Source organism: Lycorma delicatula, chromosome 3 (assembly GCF_047948215.1).
Source record: "Lycorma delicatula isolate Av1 chromosome 3, ASM4794821v1, whole genome shotgun sequence".
NCBI lineage: Eukaryota > Metazoa > Arthropoda > Insecta > Hemiptera > Fulgoridae > Lycorma > Lycorma delicatula.
In genome coordinates this window covers 170,091,506-170,114,374 of record NC_134457.1, presented here as the reverse complement: position 1 = coordinate 170,114,374, position 22,869 = coordinate 170,091,506, and the positions used below count along the sequence as shown (strand labels likewise).

At 27.1% G+C, this 22,869-nt stretch overlaps 1 long non-coding RNA gene across 1 annotated transcript in view; it reads right to left on the bottom strand.

The window, feature by feature from the left end:
• Window positions 1-14,647: 14,647 nt before the first annotated feature.
• Window positions 14,648-22,869, bottom strand: part of LOC142322196 (uncharacterized) — a 36,428-nt gene continuing 28,206 nt past the window's right edge. Inside the window, exons 4-5 of the long non-coding RNA XR_012755798.1 lie at window positions 18,109-18,224; window positions 14,648-14,838 (exon numbers count right to left, since the gene is read on the bottom strand). This is a non-coding gene — a long non-coding RNA (uncharacterized LOC142322196). The remainder of the gene's footprint in view (window positions 14,839-18,108; window positions 18,225-22,869) is intronic.

Below are 22,869 nucleotides of genomic sequence, written 5' to 3'. Positions count from 1 at the left end.
AAACGGCGTAGGTATCGGTAGGTCGAACGCTAACTGTTTAACGAATCTGGTACACACTTGATCGACTGGATCTTGGTTATCCGGAAATTAATTCGTTTAGCCCTACGTTTTGATTGCACTCACCCGACGTAAAACGTACCGATCCGATCTGATCTTTCGCTAAATACGCTCAAACCTGAGCGCTAGCGAAGCTGTAAACTATAAACTTAACAAGACTGAAAAGTGGAAAATAAAAAATATTTTAAAACACCTGTTAAATTAAACGCACTAACGTATAAAAAATAGTTTTAGGACGGTATCTCAGAATGGATTTGACAAGCTTTGACGGTGATATGTAACATAAAGTCATAGCTTCAGATTCAAAATTTCATGTTATTGAAAATTTATTCTTATGCGTGATTTGTTTATGGCCCGATTTCATTCACATTCAGAATATATATTTGTTACAAGAAGCGAGATATTTTTGCAAAACATGGACTTCCTAGATCATGGTCGAGATATTAAAAAAAAAAATTATTTGTGTTCCGATTTCGTTCATATTTAGAATAAACATTTGTTACAAGAAACGAGATATTTTTGCAAAACATGACTTCCTACATGATGGTGGGGTTGAGATATTACAAAAAAAAATTATTTGTGGTCCGATTTCGGTCATATTCAGAATATATATTTGTTACAAATATTGCCATTATATGTTATGATTTTAGCACTATGCTTAGTGGAACTCATAAAAAAACAACATTTTTTATCTTTCCACTGTAAAGTGAGAATATTACCCTTTCTGTAGAAGACTTACTGTTCATGCTGCAATGTATTTGGTTTTATAGCAAATCTACACTAGTATCCAACTAAACCTCTCTTTACATTCTCCAACTCTTCAACTAATGTTGGGCTAGTATAAAACCTATTTGTGTATAAAGTTTGTTCAGTATTAGCCAAAGAACCAAGCAAATTTTCAGTCAAGTTTATCAGAGTACTATTCTCCTGTAATGCCTTCAATTTAGAAGGCATTGAAGGAGAAAGAGGAACCCACTGGGGTGGTTTAGTGGTGAACTCGTCATCGCAAATTAGCTGATTTCGAAGTTGAGAGTTCTAAGGTTCAAATTCTAGTAAGGTAGTTTTATACGGATTTGAATACTAGACCATGAATCTTTTGGTGGCTGGGTTTCAACTAACCATAAATCTTAGGAATGGTCGACCTGACACTGTACAAGACTAGATTTCATTTACAGTCATACGTATCATTATCTGAAATAATACCTTACAATGGTTCTGAAGGCTAAACAGAAAAAGAGAGAAGGAGAAACGGAATTGTGGTTCAAAATGTGGAATGAGGTACGGGAAGCACTAGATTTAATTGAGGTTTTATAAAAGAGCAAATCATTTTTCCGACTATTAGAAAGGCTCTGCTAATATTGATTTCACAGCCCTGCATAACAAGTACTGTCAAGCATTCATTTAGCTCCCTTCATCAAATTAAAACATGGTCAAGAAGCACCGTTGGTGAAAGCAGGTTGAGTTAGCTATGTTAAGCATTCACTGACCATGGATTTTAGCTAACAAGGAGAAATTAGTTGAAGCTGTATTTAGACAATTTGCATTTTATCCTTGCAAATTATTGTTACAAAATAAATTTTTTTTAATAAATATTTATTCTTCCTTTTGTTATTGTGTATTATTGCATAGCACCCCCACTCTCATGGACTATCCTTCCCCCATGAAAGAAGATAAATTCAGAAAGCTGCCCCCTTCTGTTCTGAGCTAGAAACAAGCTGTATCCAGCTTGTCACAAGCAGTCAAACCCCCCCTCCCAGTCAACAAGCACAATGGCATACTCTTGGAGCCTCCTTCTCTCATGTAACATAATCACCATACTGTGCATTATGTTGCTGTTTTAAAATGACATTTTATTAATGTACTAGACTACTATACTTCTCAAATGTGTCAGTATATAAATAAAATTATTTTACTTTTTCCAGTATCACATTAATATTAGTACCAGTAATACATTAATACCTTAGCAATTACGTAAAAATTGTTTAACTTTTCTATAAACCACAAATTGTTATTGTAAGATATAAAGAACTGATTCACATTTTACCTGAGTAAAGCTTACCTTTATGACAGAATTGTAAGAGTTGATGTAAACAAAGAAATTAATAGCAAACGTAACTAATCAGAGTTTGTAACAATGAATCACAAACACAGTTTCAAATCCATGAGATATATTTCTATAGATGCTTATACTTTAGCTGTTTGTAAATAATTTCATACGAGAAATAAAGAATGGTTTATTAGGTAAATTTTGTGTATATTACAATAAAAGAAAAACAGCATAAATCCATAATATTCATTTTATAAAATTATGGTACACATTATTTACATCATTGAAGACTTAGTTTTTATACATAACAATAGAAATAAAATTTTTCTCTTTATAAAATGTACAAAAACACTAATTCTTAGTTTTTAGATTCTATTATCCAGAAATAATATCACTCGAAGATTTATTATTTACAAAATACAAATTAATGCAATTTAGCAATATACAATTTAAACATCTACTTTTACAAGATGATTTCTTTTTTAATTTTTTTACATTAATTTTTTTATATACACTTTTTATATTTGTTTCTTTACAATAAAAAGACTATTTTATAATTCCAATTATATTATTATTAACATATATAGATAACTATAAATACTATTAGTTAACTAAATTAATGTAAATAGTTTACATTTATAAAATTTGTTTCTAACAGTAAAGAAGCAGAGTACTTATGAATGTCACGAAACTTAACAACACATTTAATAATCATGAGTATCAATTACATTAATATGATTTAAACACACATGCATGCACTTTATAGTATTATTTAAGTAGTTTTCTTAAAAAAAAAAAGTATTTTATCTTTTAAGTTAGTTCTTATTAATTAATTACATTTCTTAATGATAAACGTATAATAAATAAATTATAGATTTTCCTTTAATAATTTTGTATCAGAAAATTAATTTAACTCTACGAGTATAGTTTTTTGGCTGATTTCAAAAAAGGGTATGGTTCTCTCAATTTTTCACATAAGCTATTTTACATTTGTTCAGTCATAACTAACACCAAACTGGCTGCTACCTTTGATGATTCTATTTTTTGAAAAAGTTCCTCTGATGAATTCTTTGTAAATTTTTAAGAAAACTTAAGGAAATATTATTATTAATGAAAAAAAATGCCATTTTACATACAGATGATTTGGAGATAGTCTTCAATTTTTTGTCATCATCATGTTAAGTAATACTTTGTCATCGTTATTTATACATATTGAATAATTTTACTCTGATATTCAAAATATTTTCATGCAAAATTCAAGAAAATTAGTTAAAAAACTTAAAAAATTCAGAAAACTTAGGTTAAAAAAAATTCATATTCCTGCAGCATTAAAAAAAGATATTTTTCATCATAAAAAAGGGGATGGATAGCTGTGACTGGGCATCAGCCTTTAGTTGCTGGAGTGAAGCAGATAAAATAGTAATTAAATAACTGATTAAGAAACAAAAACAATTATAAGAAATTTTATAAGCAATTATGTGAAATTTTTCTTATTTCAAATATATTGCTGCACATTAAATTTCATTTTCTTCTGTAACAGACAGAATACGATTATAAACTAATTTTCTCTTAATAAAATTTTTAATTAATTCAGAAGAAAATTTAACTTCAAAGTTAATATGAATTTATATTTTTTAAAGATTAGCTTACTATGATTGAAGTTAAATAAAACATAAAACAAATTCTTAAAATAAACTAAAAAAATAAAAAATAAAAATTCATCATTAGGTTTAACTTTTAGAAGTGGCAACAAATTAAAAACAATTGCCAACAACTTGCTAACCTTTAAAGACATTGACTTCAAAAATTTGCAATGAAACAATAAAATTATCAAAAGTTTTCCTTTTTGCATTAATACAGCTTTGATATTTTTTAATGTAAAAAAACTACTTTTTGCACCTTACAAGAGATTTATTACTATTAAACATCACTGGCCATGTAATATACAGTTTAAAGGAAAATTCCATCATTTTAATAATTAAAATTCAATAGTTTAACCCCCATTTAGAGGAGAATATCATTTGTTACAATTTCCATAGAGTTTATTTATTTTATTTTGTTTACAATTCATAAGTTGTTGACTTGTTTAAAGTTTTTTTTAATTAAAAATAAGAATATAATCTAAAACCTGCAAATATAACACAGTAATTACTTAAAAATAGTTATAGTTTTTATATTGGAAATTTCATTTGATAGAAAATAATAATAATATTAATAGAATAATGTAATTAATTATGTTATGACATTAAACAGATGCAACACATTACTATCAACAGTCTCACAATCACTAAACTAGGCAAAATGAAATGAACTTGAAATCAATTTTTCATCTATGGAAATAAAATAATAAACTTAACACTAAAAATAATAATAATAATAATAGTAATATGAACATAACTGAGGGAAAACTCCAAATATGTATGCCTAAACCAAACAGTAAACAAACTCTATAGAGAAATGACATAAAAAAGTTGGAAAAAAGTCAAAAGAGATTAAGATTTCTTGGTAATAAACATGGAACATAAGGAAATATGTAGTGGAACTCATTTAGAATTTTCAACTGAATGTGAATGTAAATGAAATAAAAGATATATACATAAAAGTATATTATAAGTTCTTGAAGAAAATCTAAATTGAAAATGTATCTCAAGGTAACTTGGTAGAGTTAACTTAAAAATTACACTTCTAAAGTTTGTTAAAATATTCTAAAAAACAACCAGAAGTGTTACAGTTTTAAAGAATATTTTTGATTCCTAAAAAAAAATTAAAAAAGAAACCAAGTACAACTAAATTCAACATATAAAAAATAGGTTATAGAGTAATAATACTAATTACATAAATAGCTACTTAACAGACCAATTATACAAAATGTAAGTATACTTAGGATAAAACTAGTAACAATGATTAATGCTAAAATATAATAAATACTAAAATTACATTTAACTATTACTCCAAACATGTACATTCATACAAAAAGAGAAAAATGGAAAAGAAAAACTTGTTAACTAACACAACTAAAAACAGTAAGGAGTTTCCAATAAAACTGATTTGACTAGTAAGCTACGCTAAAAACTGAAATAATGCAATAAAAGTTTTGTACATAATACACATTACATACAAAACTGATCATTATAAACCACAAAACATCATGTTCATTTTTCTACATGGAAGAGAATATTAGAATGGTTTTCATTTTCGTTAAGATTTATATAATAACGCATTCCCTATATATTATTTTTGCCAATCTTCCAGGAAGTGCTGAAAATCTCTTTTTTTAAATTAATTAAATAAAAATAATTTTCTGTATTAAAAAAATGAAAATAATATAATAAAGAACTTTACAAATGCAACTTTACATAGCAACTTGTAATTTATGCTTTCAATTTTTAAATCAATCTAATACATATAAAAAAAAACCTTTCCATAATAATAAAAAAATAAATATTGTACAAACTTTGAAAGTATAAAGCAGTTAATATAATAGTAACCTGTAGTATGTTATATTAGATAGAACTGCAGCAAGTTATATATCAGTTCTGCATTTATTGATATTTGCATCAATTTCACATAATCTGGTTTTAATATACATAGTTATAAGAGAGATTTAACATTATTCTACCATTAAGATACTCTATAAATGACAATGAAAATTTAATAAAAATATAATATTATTGTGTAATTATAAAATATGTAACAATAATACACATTAAAAGTAAAAAATCTCAATAAATAAAAAGCAGAATGTAAATTCATAAACAGTACTCTGTGCACCCGTATAAGAATGCTAGCATATGCTGAGTCTGTAATATAATTTACGTTGCATAGAATAGTTGCTGTCCAAAATTATCATGATGCATTACAGAGAGTGTAAAATTTCAATCAGCAATCCCTTCCTAACAGAAAACAGTAGTGTACATAAGTACATCATTCACTGTGAATATGCTAATTATTATTAAACTAAATGAAGTAGAATCTTTAATTTTTCATTATACAATAATAAATATTTAATGATATGGTTTATCATTTGCTAGTATAATTAACGTTACATTTAATGGTAAAAGAATATTTTCATAGAACTCATGTCAAACAACCTTGCTGCTGGTTTCCAGATGTAGAAAAACCATTATAGTAAAATACTGAAAATGTTTTAATGTTTGAGATTGATGACTGATTATTTCCATATACCTTTTTTTATATATTTCCTGAAATATATTTTATACTAAATTATTTTTAAACATAATCTACTTTCATTCATCATCATGTACTTTAATGAATTAAATACATTTTTAGCATATGATACAAAGTCATATATGTATAGAAATAAAATATTCTTAGGTTTATTACTAATTTGATTATACTGATACACTGACAGTACTTTGTACCCTCCTCCAAAAAAAAACTCAACAATCAGTTTTTTGATTTTAAATACATACATCTTTTTAGATTTTGCCTTAGTTCAAATATTTTTTTTTCTTAATTCAGTTTGGTTGCTATTTAGAACAATTAATTAATATATGTCAAACATTATATTGCATTTATGTCAATGAAACTTTTAAGCGTATTTTTTTTTTAAACATATTTTATGATTTTATAAATATTATAATGGTGAAGATGTTAACATTCATAAAATTAAAAAAATGAAAGAAAACACTGATTACATAATGTATGAAAATAGTTGTTCAAGACTAAAGAATTGAATTTAGGTTATTATTTGAGAGGTATCTAGTATGAAGAAGGAATAATAATTATTAAAAAGTAACTAGCATTATAGCTAGTAAAATTGTGCAGAAATTTTTCGTTTGTATTCAAATATTTAATGTGGATTTTATTTAAATGTTTTATTTTTGTTCTTAAATATTTCACATCTATTTTTAACTTTTTTTTGTATTTTTAATTTATCTTGATGTGATCTACATAATTATTATTATGTACTGATTAGAGGAAAATATTTATTTACAGTATTTATACTTCTACACACAATTCACCTAAGATCTTTTATTCTAAATTACCTAGCCAATGGCAAATGTTATTTAGTTTCCGCCATCAACAGTATCACATAACAGTTGGTATTTAGTTAACATTAGTAGAAATTAGTCTGTATTTATCTTACAATAAAAAAAAATTATATGAAGTCATTGCCATGTCATTAATTGAATACCTGTTTAATTACAGCATGAAATCTAAAAATTGATAATCTCTTCAAATTAATCAACAGAAGGAAAAACCTCTTGATACTGATTTATTACATACAAATATATAAGTGTAATGATCCCTTATAAATACTGAAAACAGTATTCAATTACGTATATTTAGTTAAGAGAGTTCACAGGTTTCTAGATATGCCACAATTATGCTGCTAATGTTTCAAAATATACTTGGTAGTCTTTCTTTATTTTATTAATTTTAATAAATAATCATTTGGATTTATCAGGAATCATTAATGACACAAGTTCTGTAGTTTATTATGCACAAATTGGTTTTCAATTTTATAACATAATGTAAAAAATTTTAATACAAAAATCTCTCTGTTAAATAAAATATATACAATTTTTTCATTTCTTTAAATGTTTTACAAATCATAAAAAAAAATGCTAAAAAATAGTAATTATTATTATAAGATTGATATTGGGTTTACAGTAAAATAAATAAGTCTCTTGTTGAAATATAGTAAGATCAAGATATATTAATACTATAATGTACAGTTTGTTAAGGAACTAAAAATTTATTAATATCGATAATATTATTTATAGAATATACAGATCAAAGACAAATATTAGGTTCAAAATTATTTACAGAGTATTTACATTAGAAAGCTTAAATATTTTCCTTTACATTATAGCATACCATAGGATGCTTAATAATATAATTTATATATGTAATATACTTATTTACATATGAATAAGAGAACAAGAATAATCTAGGATAAATTAGGTAAAAGTAATCTCATTTTGATGAAAATTTTTCATTCCATTCCTCTTTATTTACATGTCAAAAGTCATCATTCCAATAAATTTAATTTGGCTTTGTACACATTTTAAATGTTTTGATATGAATATAAAATATGAAAAAAGGATGATCTGCATAAAAATACGATCAACAAGAAACATTTATTGCAATGATCTTTAGACATAAAATATTTTTACTTATTTTATTTCACTATATCTCACTGAATACAAATGCATTTACACTGTGAAAACAGTGTATCCATACCTTGTACCTTAAACTATAAGAACTTTTCTAACATGTTACATTTCTATATTGTTTATTTTCATTTTTATTTATAGATTTGTAATATTACTTCAATTTTGTTGTTATTTTGTAACATATGTAAAGTATACATCAATATTATAAGCTATATTTCACCTCAGGTGTGATACACAGGTTAGTTTAAATGTCTTTATAATTACCAAGTAAGTAAAAATTTTTGATTTCCTTACAATAATTCTAATATGTGTCCTCCTTATGTACAAAAAATCATACAGCATACAAATTTAAAAAAAAAAATTATAAGCTATTAATCATGCTATTTATAACAGTACAAATTTTCCACATTATTTTACTATTTTGGTATTATATCTTATCAATCTGTCAGCTGAATAATAACTTAAAATAATAATCTATAATCTATGATTCTATAAAAAACAAAATAAAGGTAATTTTTAAACATGTATATGTTATTACTATATATTTGTTTACCTACATCATTAGAATCTAAACAAACATTTTAGAAAATTTATCTCACATCCTAGGCAGGAAACAGTAACTAGTAATATGAATTGGTGATAACAAACATGGGGTCTTAATGTTATAGCATTTCTTTAACCTAGTTTTCAGGAAATCATGGAGACGTTTCAAATTTTATTTATCATTAATATTATTTTTTGCCAACAATCACGTGACTGGCTTTTTTTCAGTTCTCCAGTTTTAAATAATGATCTGCAAAAAGGATCTAAAGGTGCTTTTCAATTGAGGAAATTCTATTTAATTACACAATTTTGTAGTGTTTATTGATACTGTAATCAGTTTCATGGAATATACTGTATATAACAGAATATTATAAACAATGTAATATGTTTATAAACAGAGTAGTAAGATACTATGTTTAGATTATAAAAAAAATATAATACAAATAAACTTTGCTAACTAATGTATCAGTAGAAAGGCTGGATTAGTAATATTAAATACAAGTAAAAAGGATTAACATTTTTAAATAAAACAGGTTCATGGCAGCAATTTTAAGAAATCTAAATAGAAGATAATAAACAAATGATTAAAATATACAGCTTCTTAATACTCTATTTGAGAGCGATAGTTTAATTACCATGACAACTGCTTTCTTTAATATAGTTTGATGATTTGGTTGGAATCATGTGAGTACTCACTCATTTTCAACTAATGTCTGTGTAGATCTTAAGTTGACATTTTTTGGCCGGCTATTGCAAAAAAAGTAAAGATCTGTACATAAATTTTGATGTAAAAGTGAGTAGTTGAAATTTACAAGATCACATTAATGTAAATTATTTTCCATAAACTGCTAATGAAATTGCTGAAGTTGTTGAAAATGGCATATTGGGAGTGTTCTGAAAAAATTATGTGAAACATGAACACAAAAGAATAGCAAGAAAAAAGTTCCAGTAATGGAAACTGTTTAAACCAGTGTGTATACAAGGGGGTACTTCAGAGGTAATGGTAACCACTAATTTATAGTTAAAATGTATGACTTTTTACAAATACATTCTAGAATTAAATTATTATACCTCATATTTTAAGATTGTAGAAATTCCTTTATAATGTTTTTAATGCTAAAAATTATTTATTTTTGACAATCATTTTTAAAATCTTAAAATTAATCTGACTTGTGATTACAGATTTCTTATATTTTAGCAATAAGCTTTGTTCAAACAACTTCCTAATAAAAATGTTATTATGGTCGGAGAATATGGACTACATTTATAGCTAAATTTAAGTGACTAATATGAGACTGCCACTCACATTGGGCATTTAAGTCAAAGTTGATCTAAAAAACTCAAAATATTACTGCACATCCAAAACCATGAATCAACTCTTGACAATTGCAAGCATTCACCAATTTCTAGAATTACCCCGCATTATGTGTAGTCATTATGTGTAGTAAGAATAAATGAATGATCAAAATCAGCCATTATTTGCAGTTTTTGTATGAATTTACATTCAAAATAAGTTTAATAGTAAACGTAGCCCAAATTATATGACCGTAAGAGTATGTTCATGAGTAAACGCACAACATACAATGAAATCCTATAATAATTTGTCTAATGGTTGAAATTTTATTATTAATAATTCATTTTCTGTAACTGAATAAATACAAAATGATTAAAATCATTTTCTGTAAAATAAATACAAATATGTAACATAAAGTTAAAACCCTTGATCTGAGAAAACCTTTCTTTACAGATAAGTTCATGGATATTCATACATCTGAAATTTATAAAAAAAGTCAAGCACAAACAGATATTTTGTTAACTAGGTGAATAATGCAAATTAAAAAGTGTACAAAGATATTTAATTTTTAAAATATAATTAATAATCAGTAAAAAATGTTTATGTTTTTTGTGTACTCGTGTTTATTAATATAGAAATTTAAAATGGTAATAAAAACAGTCTTATAATGATAAGGAAAACTGCTACATATGAAAAGATATATGTTTTAGAAAAACCTGTTTATTAAAAACAGTTACATTAGATTTAAGAAATACATCTGTGAAATGATCAAGATATACATTTAAGTACTGGAGAAATATTTTTAAATAGTACGGTTTTATCCATTTAATACAGAAACAAAAAAATCAGAAAAAAAATTGTAATTGTATAAATTAGAAAGAATATATTTAAATAAGATAAAGAATTTGGGTTTGAAAAATTTATATTTATTTGATGAATATTAAATATATGCACCTTTAGTGACGTTTGTGAAATGTGTACCTTAAACACTTTTTATTAGCAAGTGCAGTTATAAAATCAAAGATTGTTAAATAATATTTAATTAATTTGAATTTCTTTTGAAGTACCATAATGAAATGGTTGCAGGCAAAACAGAAGAAACATTAAGTAAACATCTTATTCCAGGCTTAGCTGTGAAAGCGAGTAGTAATTTCCCATTATACTTTTATTACTCTGAATATATTGGTATACATCAGTATGAAGATTTACTGAAACTTACACTGACATTCAGTTTAATTATGATACCTCCATTCTATTCATTACAGAAACTGTACATGCATGTAGTCTCTAAAAGAAAAGAACTGCGACCTAATACTTCTGTACCTTAGATGCCTGACTTGTTATAGCTTTAAGGAAGAAAAGAATAAATAATATAAATGAATGAATTAATGAACCCTGCCTCTTGAAAAACAATGCTTTATAAATATTACCTCACTTAGAAGGGGATATATAAATTATTATGTATTTTCCGATTTCTTGTTGCATGGAAATTTATAGAGAAATTAGAGCCTTTTAAGTATGACAATAGCACTGAATATTCAAGTTATTGTGGAAGAATTCAGAAGCATCTGAAATAATTGTTAGAACTTCTGAAGTTCATGTCAAATATAAGAAAACTTAAAATATTTTTGCTGTGACATAAAACAGTTAAAGGGTATAAATTGTTGCAACTAATCCTTCAAAGAAAAACTGGAATAAGATGGATATGCAAAGAAATTGATGGACTTGGAGTAGTGAAGTAACTGCTAAGCTCTTATAAAGTATAAAATTATACTTTATTTTTTTAATTTAATTTGAATTTTATTTTTAAGTTAAACAGCTTAATTGCTGAAGAAGGTTGGTGAAAAAATGTATTAACTACAGGTAAAACCTGGTCCATTTGTTTGAGTGGGGGTTTGGAAATGTCACTTAGTGTAGAATCTATATGTTTTAAACATATTGTTATTTAACATAACAGTTCATAGGTAATTTTTAAGTTTTTATGTCAGTAACACCTGTATTTAAATGAAGTTTACATTTTAATATTTGTATGAAAAGTTGTGAAAAACAATTGTAAAATTAATATTAGGTTTGTAACATTTAATTTTTCCTCACCTGTTATTCATCAACTCAATTTCCTTTGTAATAAGTTTTTTATGTTTGGGTCTACCAATTTTATCAAATTACATTCAAACAGCATTTTCAGCTCTGCGGAAATTTTTCAAGTTAAAAAACTTACAATAGGCTTTAACTAAAGTAGCCTTGAAAAACAATATTAATTTGCATTCTCTCAAGAATCTGTTGTGCTGGTTTACGTCTCCCTTTGACAAACTTACATTATCTATAAAATATTCTTATTAGTATGTTCAGTCTGATTTACAGTATCTATAATTTCATTGCCATAATGCTTACTATCGATCTCCAATTTATTTCAACAGGATCAAAATTTAATGAGGCAATAAAATTTAAAAAACAAAACTTAATTATTATTAATCATACATTAGGCCTACATAAAACAATAATTTTAAACACTATATTATTTACAAAAAATAATAAATTAACAAAAACGTTTTACAGTATACATAATTGCAGTGATAGAATGCAATTTAATTTTTTCAAAAAATATTATAATTCACATTTTACATTATTATGAAGCAATAAAGCTTAATTATTTAACTACAATAATACTAAAAATAGTGTTTTAAGATACACTGAATACTTACTTCAGGGAAATTTTTATTTATTTTTAAATAGTAAACTGGAATTCTATTTATAAGTTTAATGCGATTCTAATAACTCACTTCTGGTGAGTTTCTTCACCATTAATAATTTATATTTACCACAAAATAAATCAATCATTTTTTAATTTTGAGCACCATGAATATCAGCTGTAAAATAAATGAAAATAATTAATAATAATATATAAATAATTAATACAAGGGCTACCCATAAAGAAACTGAACTTAGCTTAACAAAATTTAATTTAGTAATTTAAATATAATACATAATTTTGGTTTATCTCCTTCAAAGTACTGCTTCATTATTATAGTGCTCCTGTGATCTCATAACCAACTGTATCTTATTTCTTACATTGTTTGAAAACAGAAGCTTTTTATGACTAATTAAAATTTTTTTAACAAGAAAAGTATTGCAGGAACTAATTTAGATGAGTAAGGGTTTGAGAACAATAATTGATGCTTTTACAAGAAAACACTTGTGCAGGATTGTTATGGTGCAGCATACATGAGTGCTGGCAATATATACTTCTACCATATTTTTCTTATTATCTCTCTACAATATTTTCAAATAAAACTTTGACTAATCTAGCAGGATTAACTTCTGATGAATGACATCCTTTAAGTTGAAGACATAATCTTGATTATAAATAGTCTTAGATATTGTTTTTTTGTCACGGTAATGATTTTTTCACTATTGTGATGATTGTACTTTGATTCTCATTATAACTGTAGACCCATATTTTCCATCAGCTATTGTGACATTTTTCAAAAATATTTCATTGTTATCTAATTAATCCAAAAGTGCAAATCTAACAACAATGTATTTGTTCATTGGTCAGCAACTGTAGAAAAAATCTTTTCACAGTATAAACATGCTCAGTCTGTTCAAAATCAAAGTCAAGTGAGATGAACTTATTCAAGTTCATATTCTTACTTCTGATATTGCATATAAAATCAATCGATGATTTTCCTTTGAAATATTACTTTTTGAACTCTATTTTAATAGTTGATAAAGGTGATCTATTTTTATGCCTTCAATTGCTATTTTCTCTAATTTTTTATTTTTAAATGTATGTTTGATACCAGCAGATGTTTTTACTGCATGAAAACTCTTGCACTTGTACCAGTACTATTTTTAATAATTTCTTACTTAGTCAACATTTGTAATTTTAATTTTTTATTTTTAGCAATTTTACTTTCTAGACAACTACATTCTACAGTTTTTGGTGTATTGCATTCTTCTACGTCTATATTTAACACCTCTAATTAACTTACATTCTGTTGAATTTTATACATTTGCTTTACTTTGATTACTTTTATATTAATTTCTACCTCTGGATTCCAATGAATCCATATTATTTATTAGTTCCCATTTCCTACTCAGCCAAACAATATCAATAACAATAAATATACTTATATGTTTGTATTGACATCTTGAAGAAGATTACTTGATATATTGGGGACTTCTGATGGATGGTTGTTCTTTTCTCTCTCTCTCTCTCTCTCTCTGCGGTATTGATCACAGAAACAATTATATGACTATTATTATAACTATTAATTCTATAATAACAACCTCAACCAGGACATTTTCTTTAAATCATTTTTCAAAAACGTTGAAAAATCATATTGTTCTCTTGAAAAGAAGTGTCAGCCAAACACAAACATTTTAGGGAAGAGTTTGACATATTATTCACACTTCTAACTGAATGACAAAAAAAGAGTCTCATTAGATGAAAACATAAAGAAATTTTGGATGGGTAAGCATTTTTTTATCATTTGAAACAACACTTGAATAAAAAAAAAAAATAAACAGAAAAATTAAAAATAAATCAATACTTACATAAATAAAAAATTTATGGCAAAAAGGAGATCTACAGAGCAGTTAATTGTCATAATTTGACAATTAATTATGACTATGGGTATGTTGAACATGTGTTGGTTCTGCATACATGCAAGATGATTCACTACAAGAACATGTATGTGAGCTACTGGAACTAGTACCATCATCATCAGCCATTGTTCTTTTGTTCCAGTCACCTAAAAAGAATGAAAATAATAAAAATATCAAATATAATAGAGAATAATTTGTATCTTTACATAACTAAAACATTCATAAAATAGTATAACAACTACAGGCATATTAAAAAGTAAATTTTCAAACTTTTCTATAAGAAAAATATACTTCTTTTCAACAATTAATATTAAAAAATAAATTGACTTAACAATAATATATATATACATATATATATATACTTTTGATTTGAAATAATAAATATATATATATATATTCAAATGAACTTACAAACATCACAATTTTTACAATAACTTAACAATATTATGTCAACAATATCATTACTGATATTATGTCTATTGCACCTTCTTATCACAAACACAGGTTGCAGTGGATCAGCCATTCCAGAGCTTTGAGGATAAGATCATGGATGTCTTGTAGCAAGTCTCCAAAAGATGTGTTTGGACAATCCAAGGACAGCTTGGCAATCATTTGCTGTTCAGCTCCACATGATCACAGCATGGGCTTTCCACAGCTCCCCATTGGGTCAGGCTCTTATTACAGATACCATGATTTGTGCAAATCCTGTTGATGTTACACCACTGTCTTCTGGGAAGAGTAAATCCTGGTACCCTCAGAGTTGGATCTGTCACAAGGTTGGAGTTAGTGATATTCTGACTTTACCATAGTGATGTCCAGTGAACCTTTGTGTTGAGGTCGTTGACCCAATTGGCGGCTGCTATAGGTGGATGTCTGGACTTCAGTCTCCAGTGCTGCTTGAGAAAATCTATATCATCATGAATAGGTAGAAATGAGTTAGTATTACATTTTTCCAACTGTGATTCGAGTGCTGCCAGTTATCTAGTTTGGGGGAGTGCGATATTACTCAGCAATGGCAGCCACTGGAATGGAGTTGTTCTAATGATTCCAGTTATGGTTCGTATAGCCTGGTTCAGATGTGTGTCGACAAGCTTGATGTGGCAGCTATTAATCCAAATAGGAGCATAATATTCTGTGGTTGAATGTATGAGGGCTAGTGCACTGATTCTTAGAGTTTTGGCAGTAGCTCCCCAAGACGAATTGGCCAGCTTCTGAATCAGGCTGGCTCTAGTTTTAACTTTACCTGATAATTTTTCAAGGTGTTGTTTAAAGTTAAGTGTTCTGTCAAGTGTAACACCGAGGTATTTTGGGTGTGGGTTATGTTTCAGTGCGATTCCTTCATACTTAATGGCAAAAGTTCGTTGAGCTTCCCTGTTGTTAAGATGGAACGCTGTGTATTCAGTTTTATTTGGATTCAGCTGGAGTCTCCATTTTTTAAAAATTTACTGATTACACCAAGGTCTTCTGTCAATAAAGTCTCAGTTTGGGCTAAGTTCGAGCTTTGGGTACAGATGGCAATATCGTCTGCACACATCAATTTTCAAGATGTAGTAAGTAGTATATCTGAGATACAAACATTAAACAATAGAGGTGCCAATACGGATCCTTGTGGTAGGCGATTTTGAAGGCTGTAGAAAATGCGTGGCTTTCTGTGAGCTGAACTTGGAAAAGTCCATCTCTTATCATCTCATTCAGTAAATTAAGGAACGATTTGGAAAGAACAAGCTCATATACCTGGAGTAGTAGTCCTTCTTTCCAGACTGTATCATACGTTGAACTTAAATCAATAAACACAGCAGATGTTTTAAGCCTTTGTTGAAATCCTTTCTCTATATAGGAAGTAAGCGAAAGGACCTGATTGCAGCAACTTCTTCCTGGCATAAAACCAGCCTGCTCCACTGGTATACCATTACTGACAATGAGTGTTAGATACACAAATAGTATTCTTTCTAAGATCTTGAAACATACGCTTATAAGTGCTATTGGTCTGTAGCTTTCAGGTTGAGCGATGTCCTTCCCAGGCTTAGAAAAGGGCAATTACTTTACTTTTCTTGAAAAGTTCTGGTAACTTACCCCTTCGCAGGATATCATTATAAAGATTTAAAAGCCATCATTTCGTGTTTGGACCGATGTGTTTAATAAACTCGGGATATATGTTGTCTAATCCAGCTGCTTTTCTACATTTTATTAAATTGATTGGAGTATTGAATTCTTCCATTGGGATATGATCCATAATGAAATCGGTCAATACACTTAGAACGTCAAGGGTACTTCCTTTTCCAACTCGACTATAGTATTTACTTTCATAGCCTTCACTGCATTATTTTTGAAGTCCTTTATGTTATCTCCATTGTCCATTTCCATACAAACACAATATCAACAGCAGCATGTACTCGTTTGAGGGTTGGTGGTATCATTTGCACTGCACGACACTCAACTGATAACACCTTGTCTTTTAGACATTGTTGGGTAAACTGTCTGACATTTGGCACTGTCATTTTATGCTTTTTGGATTTGGCATGATCTATTTCACTCTCCTGTAGGCACATGTGTTACTTTTGAACACATTTAATCCCATACACTGCAACATTTCATCTAAACAGATAATTCTATCAACTGTAATTACAATTGTCTAGATCTTTTAACAATATTATTGTTATTAGAATGTACTGCATAGATTTTGATGAGACATTCTACAACACTTCATTCAACATTCTATCACATCAAAGTTCAGAGATATACTAATTTAGTGCGCATCGAATGGCACAAAATGAACTTACTTTTCCCCCTCTCTCCTGTAGCAGGTGATGTAATAGTATGTGAATTTATAAGCTTGTTGTGCAATTTATAACCTTCATTCCTTCATTTGTCAAATGATACTTTGTATAACTGTAGATTTTTTGTAGTTTAGAAGATATTGCAATTTCAATCTTTACATGAAAACGTAATACTAGATTTTCTGGTTGGAGGGGTCTACTGCCGGCCTGAAAGGTAAGATGTATTCTATATCAAAATTAAACATTTTTTAATACATGGTGTTTATAGTTCCCATTAGATCTAACCTGAATATAATTCATGGTACTATGTTACTAATATGCTGAAGTCAGTGGATTTTTTAATGCTACATCATACAAACTGCCATAAATCTTCATGAGTTATACAGAGGTTATACAAAAATCATCAAAGAGGAAGAAATAATGGAGCTGAATGTGAATAAATCCATATCTATTAATGAACATTTGTACGAATATGTTTTCCTATTCACAGAAAAAGCATGAATACTAAATTATTAATTCTATAAATAAGTAAAAGATCAATCACATCTAATTTTTATTTATTTCTATTATTATTTTTTGTTAAAAATGTTAAACATTATAAATATTATTTAGAACAATTAGGAATTTTGTTGTCATTACCTGTATTATTTCGTGAATCATGCACTAGACTAGGTAATGATGACTGGACATCTCTTTCAATTACAGTTCCAGTGGCGCTATACTCATCTTGCTGACTGTCTACTTGATGGTTGACTCTGAGAAAATACATAAGCATTATATAAATATTTGTGCATTTTAATCAAATATTACCTTTAACGGGGATAAATTTATACAATATGATATTTGATTTTCTTGAATAAATTGTTTAAAATTTAATAACCTATTTGGGTAAATAAATTTTTGTATTTTGGTCATACGTATAAATCAAATTTTAAATTGTCAGGCTGGTCTCTAGTGGTTAACTTGTCATTTCAAATCAGTTGTTTAATAGCTGATTTTATAAGTCCTGAGGTTCAAATCCTAGTAAAAGTTTGTTACTTTTATATAAATCTGAATATTAGTCAGTGGATACTGTTGTTCTTTGATGGCAGGGGTTCGATTAACCACATGTCTCAGGAAAGATTGACCTGAGTCTGAACAAGATTACACCTCATTTATATGTCGTACATATTATCCTCATCTCATTAGGCTGTGGGGAGGGGGGTTGCTTTTTGTTCATTAGTTGAAAATATTGCAATGTACACGTTAGGAAAATAAAAAAATAAAATAAAATTTATATGTAATAATTTATTTAAAAATCTGATGTGAACACAACTTGACTTCCTTGTACGCCTATTAAATTACATTTACACATTTTTTTTTTTAAATGAAAAGTACATAAGATTTTATTTCATTAAGAATTTTAATGTTTTTTTTATTGTTATTATTGAATTATTATTTATTGTAAATTTTTTTTTACAATCAGAGATTAATATATCAATATATTTAAATTAAAAAAAAGAGTTAAAAAAAGGAGATGAAGTTGGATTTTAACTGATATGCCTTCCCCTTGTAATATCCAAATATTTCATTAATTAAAATTTTATTTGGCTATAACTCTGGAACCAATTAAAATAAGTACCAGTTATGATATTATTTAAAACTTCTCAATGAGGGCTTATTACTGCAGTTATGAAAAAGTCCAAAATCCAATTTTTTTTTGATTTTGGTCTTTTTTGGACATTTTTGGTCCAGTTGACTGCAATCAAAAGGAGAGGTGTACTACTAGACATTACAAAAGTCCTAATTCCAAAATTTCAACATCCTACAGCTAATCGTTTTTGAGTTACGCGAGATACTTACACACGTGCAGATGTCATGCCAAAATTAGTCAAAAATTGGGTTCATAGGGGTCAAAATGGATATTTCTTTGAAATCTGAAAACCAAAATTTTTCACGACCACAGTACTTTTACTTCAGACAAATAAGTAAAAAACATATGTTATATTGTCTTTTTTCTATATATGAAAAAAGCTTAAAAAACAAAAACCTTTCTACCTAGATGAATACAATATTTTGTCAGAAATTCATTTCATCGTCATCATTAATGTAGATAGGTGTACTTTGTCACCATATATACATTTACCAATTATTGTTAATCATCCATGTTTTTTCCTATTTTGTAATTAGATTTAATATATTTTTCTGAACTATTCAGATACATGAAAATAAATTTAAAAATAATATTTTTAGTATTTGCAACAGTTAGAATATAATTCACTTTTATTTCATGTGTGTCCACATGTATGTTTGATTATTTATTGTTTTATATATAACTTACTGGTCCTTTTTAAACATGAAAGATGATAAATCTATCATGTTATCTAAAATAATGTGAAAGATTCATGTTGTCTTAAATAACATGTCATCTTAAAAAACAAATCTTATCAGTTTATTTTTTTAAACTGACCATAAAAAATAACTGGTCTACGAAAATAGAACATGTATAAATATTCCTTAAGATACACATATTGCACAAATATAAACATAATTGTAAAAATTCATTTCATTTAAAATAGACAATGTAAAATAAAATATTAATAATTTAATTTTACATTAATGATCACTGTGTACAGCAAATATGTTTATAAAAACTAACCTATTATAGATGTGAAACAAAATGTTAACTGTAATTTTAATAGCTACAAAAGAAAACAACTTTAAGTAATGCTATTTTAGAATATTTAAGTAAATGAAAATGAGTACAATGATAAAAAAAATACGTCAGTTTGTACAGCTTATTCCAAGCATTCATTCACATACCATCAAATATTAGCTGCATTTTTTGTGTGAATTATTAATTATATTTTTTATTAATATTACCATATTTTCTAATTAACTAATATATGTTTGGATCTTACAAGGGGAAGGCACATGGGTTCGAATCCGACTTCATATACATACATATTTTTTTACCATTTTTTTTAAATTTAAGTATATTTATGGATTCATTAATAATTATTAACCTGTGACTGTAAACATAATTTACAGTAGATAATAAGAAGCGGATAGTGGTTAATGTATTAGCTGTTTTTACTTCCTACGAAAAGGATCGCTAAAAATTTCGGTTTTCAGATTTCAACGGAAATATCCAATTTGATCATCCCTGAATCCATTTTGATTAGTTTTGGCGTGGTGTCTGTACGTACGTACGAATGTATCTCGCATAAGTCAAAAACGATTAGCCGTAGGATGTTGAAATTTTGGATTTAGACCTGTTGTAACATCTAGTTGTTCACCTTCCCTTTTGATTGCAGTTGACTGGGCCAAATGTGTCCAAAAAGCTCAAAATCCAAAACAAATTTGGATTTTTGATTTTTTATTAACTGCAGTAATAGCCCTCATTGAGAGCTTTTCAACAATATATAAGTGGTACTTATTTTCATTGGTTCCAGAATTATAACGAAATAAAATTTTAATTAATTAAATATTTAGATCTTACAAGAAGGCACATCCGTTCGATTCAGACTTCAGCTCCGTTTTTTTAATTTTTTTTTTTTTAAATTTAAATGTAAAAAAAATTTTTTAATCAGAATTTATCGGTGAAATAAAACTTTATGTCCTTTCAATTTAATTGAAAAATTTTTACAGAGGTTAATAATTAATAATAAATCAATATATTTAATTTAAAATAAAAAAATGTTAAAAAAATAAATGTATATGAAGTCGAATTCGAACCGATGTGTCCATGATTACGGATTTGACACATTCACACTTACACCACATAACTACTTGAGCGATGTGAAACAAAATTAATATATTAACTAATTTAAAATGCTGATAAGGACACCACCAAAAAGTTTTATGCATGTGGTGTCCACTACAATTTTTTTATTAAAGAATTGGAGGATCATATCTCACTTTCAAAGGAAATAAGTTTAAATGATGTGCAGCAAAAAATGTGTATATGTAATTTAATAGGGTTACCAGGAAGTCATGTGGTGTCCAAATCAGATTTTTTATATTGTTTTATGTTTTGTTTTTAATAATAAAAGTGGATTTTGAAAAGATTTTTAATTTCTGTATTATATTAATTTTTCCAGAAGTTTTAATAATACAATTTACGGATTCATCAATTGTTTAACGAAGTTATTATACTTTAAACCTAAAAAAATGCTTTTTGTCCCCGAAGTTTACTGTTTTTTGAATATCATGTAAAATACGGGAGATACCAGTTCTGGAACCGGTTTTACTTGATTTTTCGGGAAAAAACATAAGAAATCATCAAGTTCACCGACTTAACACCATAAAAATTTCAGTATAATTTTATTTCACCGGTAGAACTGGAATTCGGGCGAAATTATTCGCTAGCCGTAACTCAATAAAATATCGTTATCGGACATATGTTGTATGTATGAACGTTTTTCCTTATTTAAAGCACTAGAATCAGTTCCCAAATTATTTCCCTTTCTTTCTGAATTACTCTGTATATATATTTGTACTGATAAATATATATATATATATATATATATATATATATATATACACATACATATGGAAATCAATTAACACAATTTTAGATTAGTTAGTTTCATTATCAGCCGTTAGAGTATGTAGATATGTAATACCTTTGTGAATGACAGCTTTAAATTACGAGCAGATAAAAGCAGCATTAAGTTAATACAACCGACCAAATGAACACGTGATATGAATAAAGTTTGATTCTATCTACGTTAAACGCTGTATGAACTAATAGAATTCGATACTTCAATTTATCAGCTTGTGAACTTAATGTTAGTCTTCTATAATTAAATTTGAATATCGAATTTCAGATATATATAACTAGATATTTTGAATTTTTTTTTTTTACAGAAATTCCAAAGAAAGGTATGGTATTATTACTTGTCACATGATGGTTGTAAGTGATGAAAAATAATTTTCTTTACGTACGTTTCTATATATATATATTCATAAAGTTTTGTGGCTCAAAAATTTCCAAAACTACTTGATCAATTCCATTGAACTTTAGATATGCTGTAGTAATGTATCTGAAGTTATGCATGTGAAAATTTGATGAAGATTGGTTGAGTTATTCTTTAGTTTCGCTGGGACCTATTTTATTCGATTTTTCAGGTCAAAACCCATGAAAAATCATTAATTCTACTCCTTAATTAACGACCTAAAAATTTCAGTACGACCTCATTTCTTTCGCAATAGGTGAAATCCGTGCGAAATCTTTCTATAGTCCAATGATCTACAAAATTTTTGTTCAAGTACAACGAAGATGAAAATAACTGTTAAGTTGTATCCATACAATATAGTACACACACACACACACACACACACATATATATATATGTATATATATATATATATATATATGTATATATATATATATATATGTATGTCTATGTGTGTGTC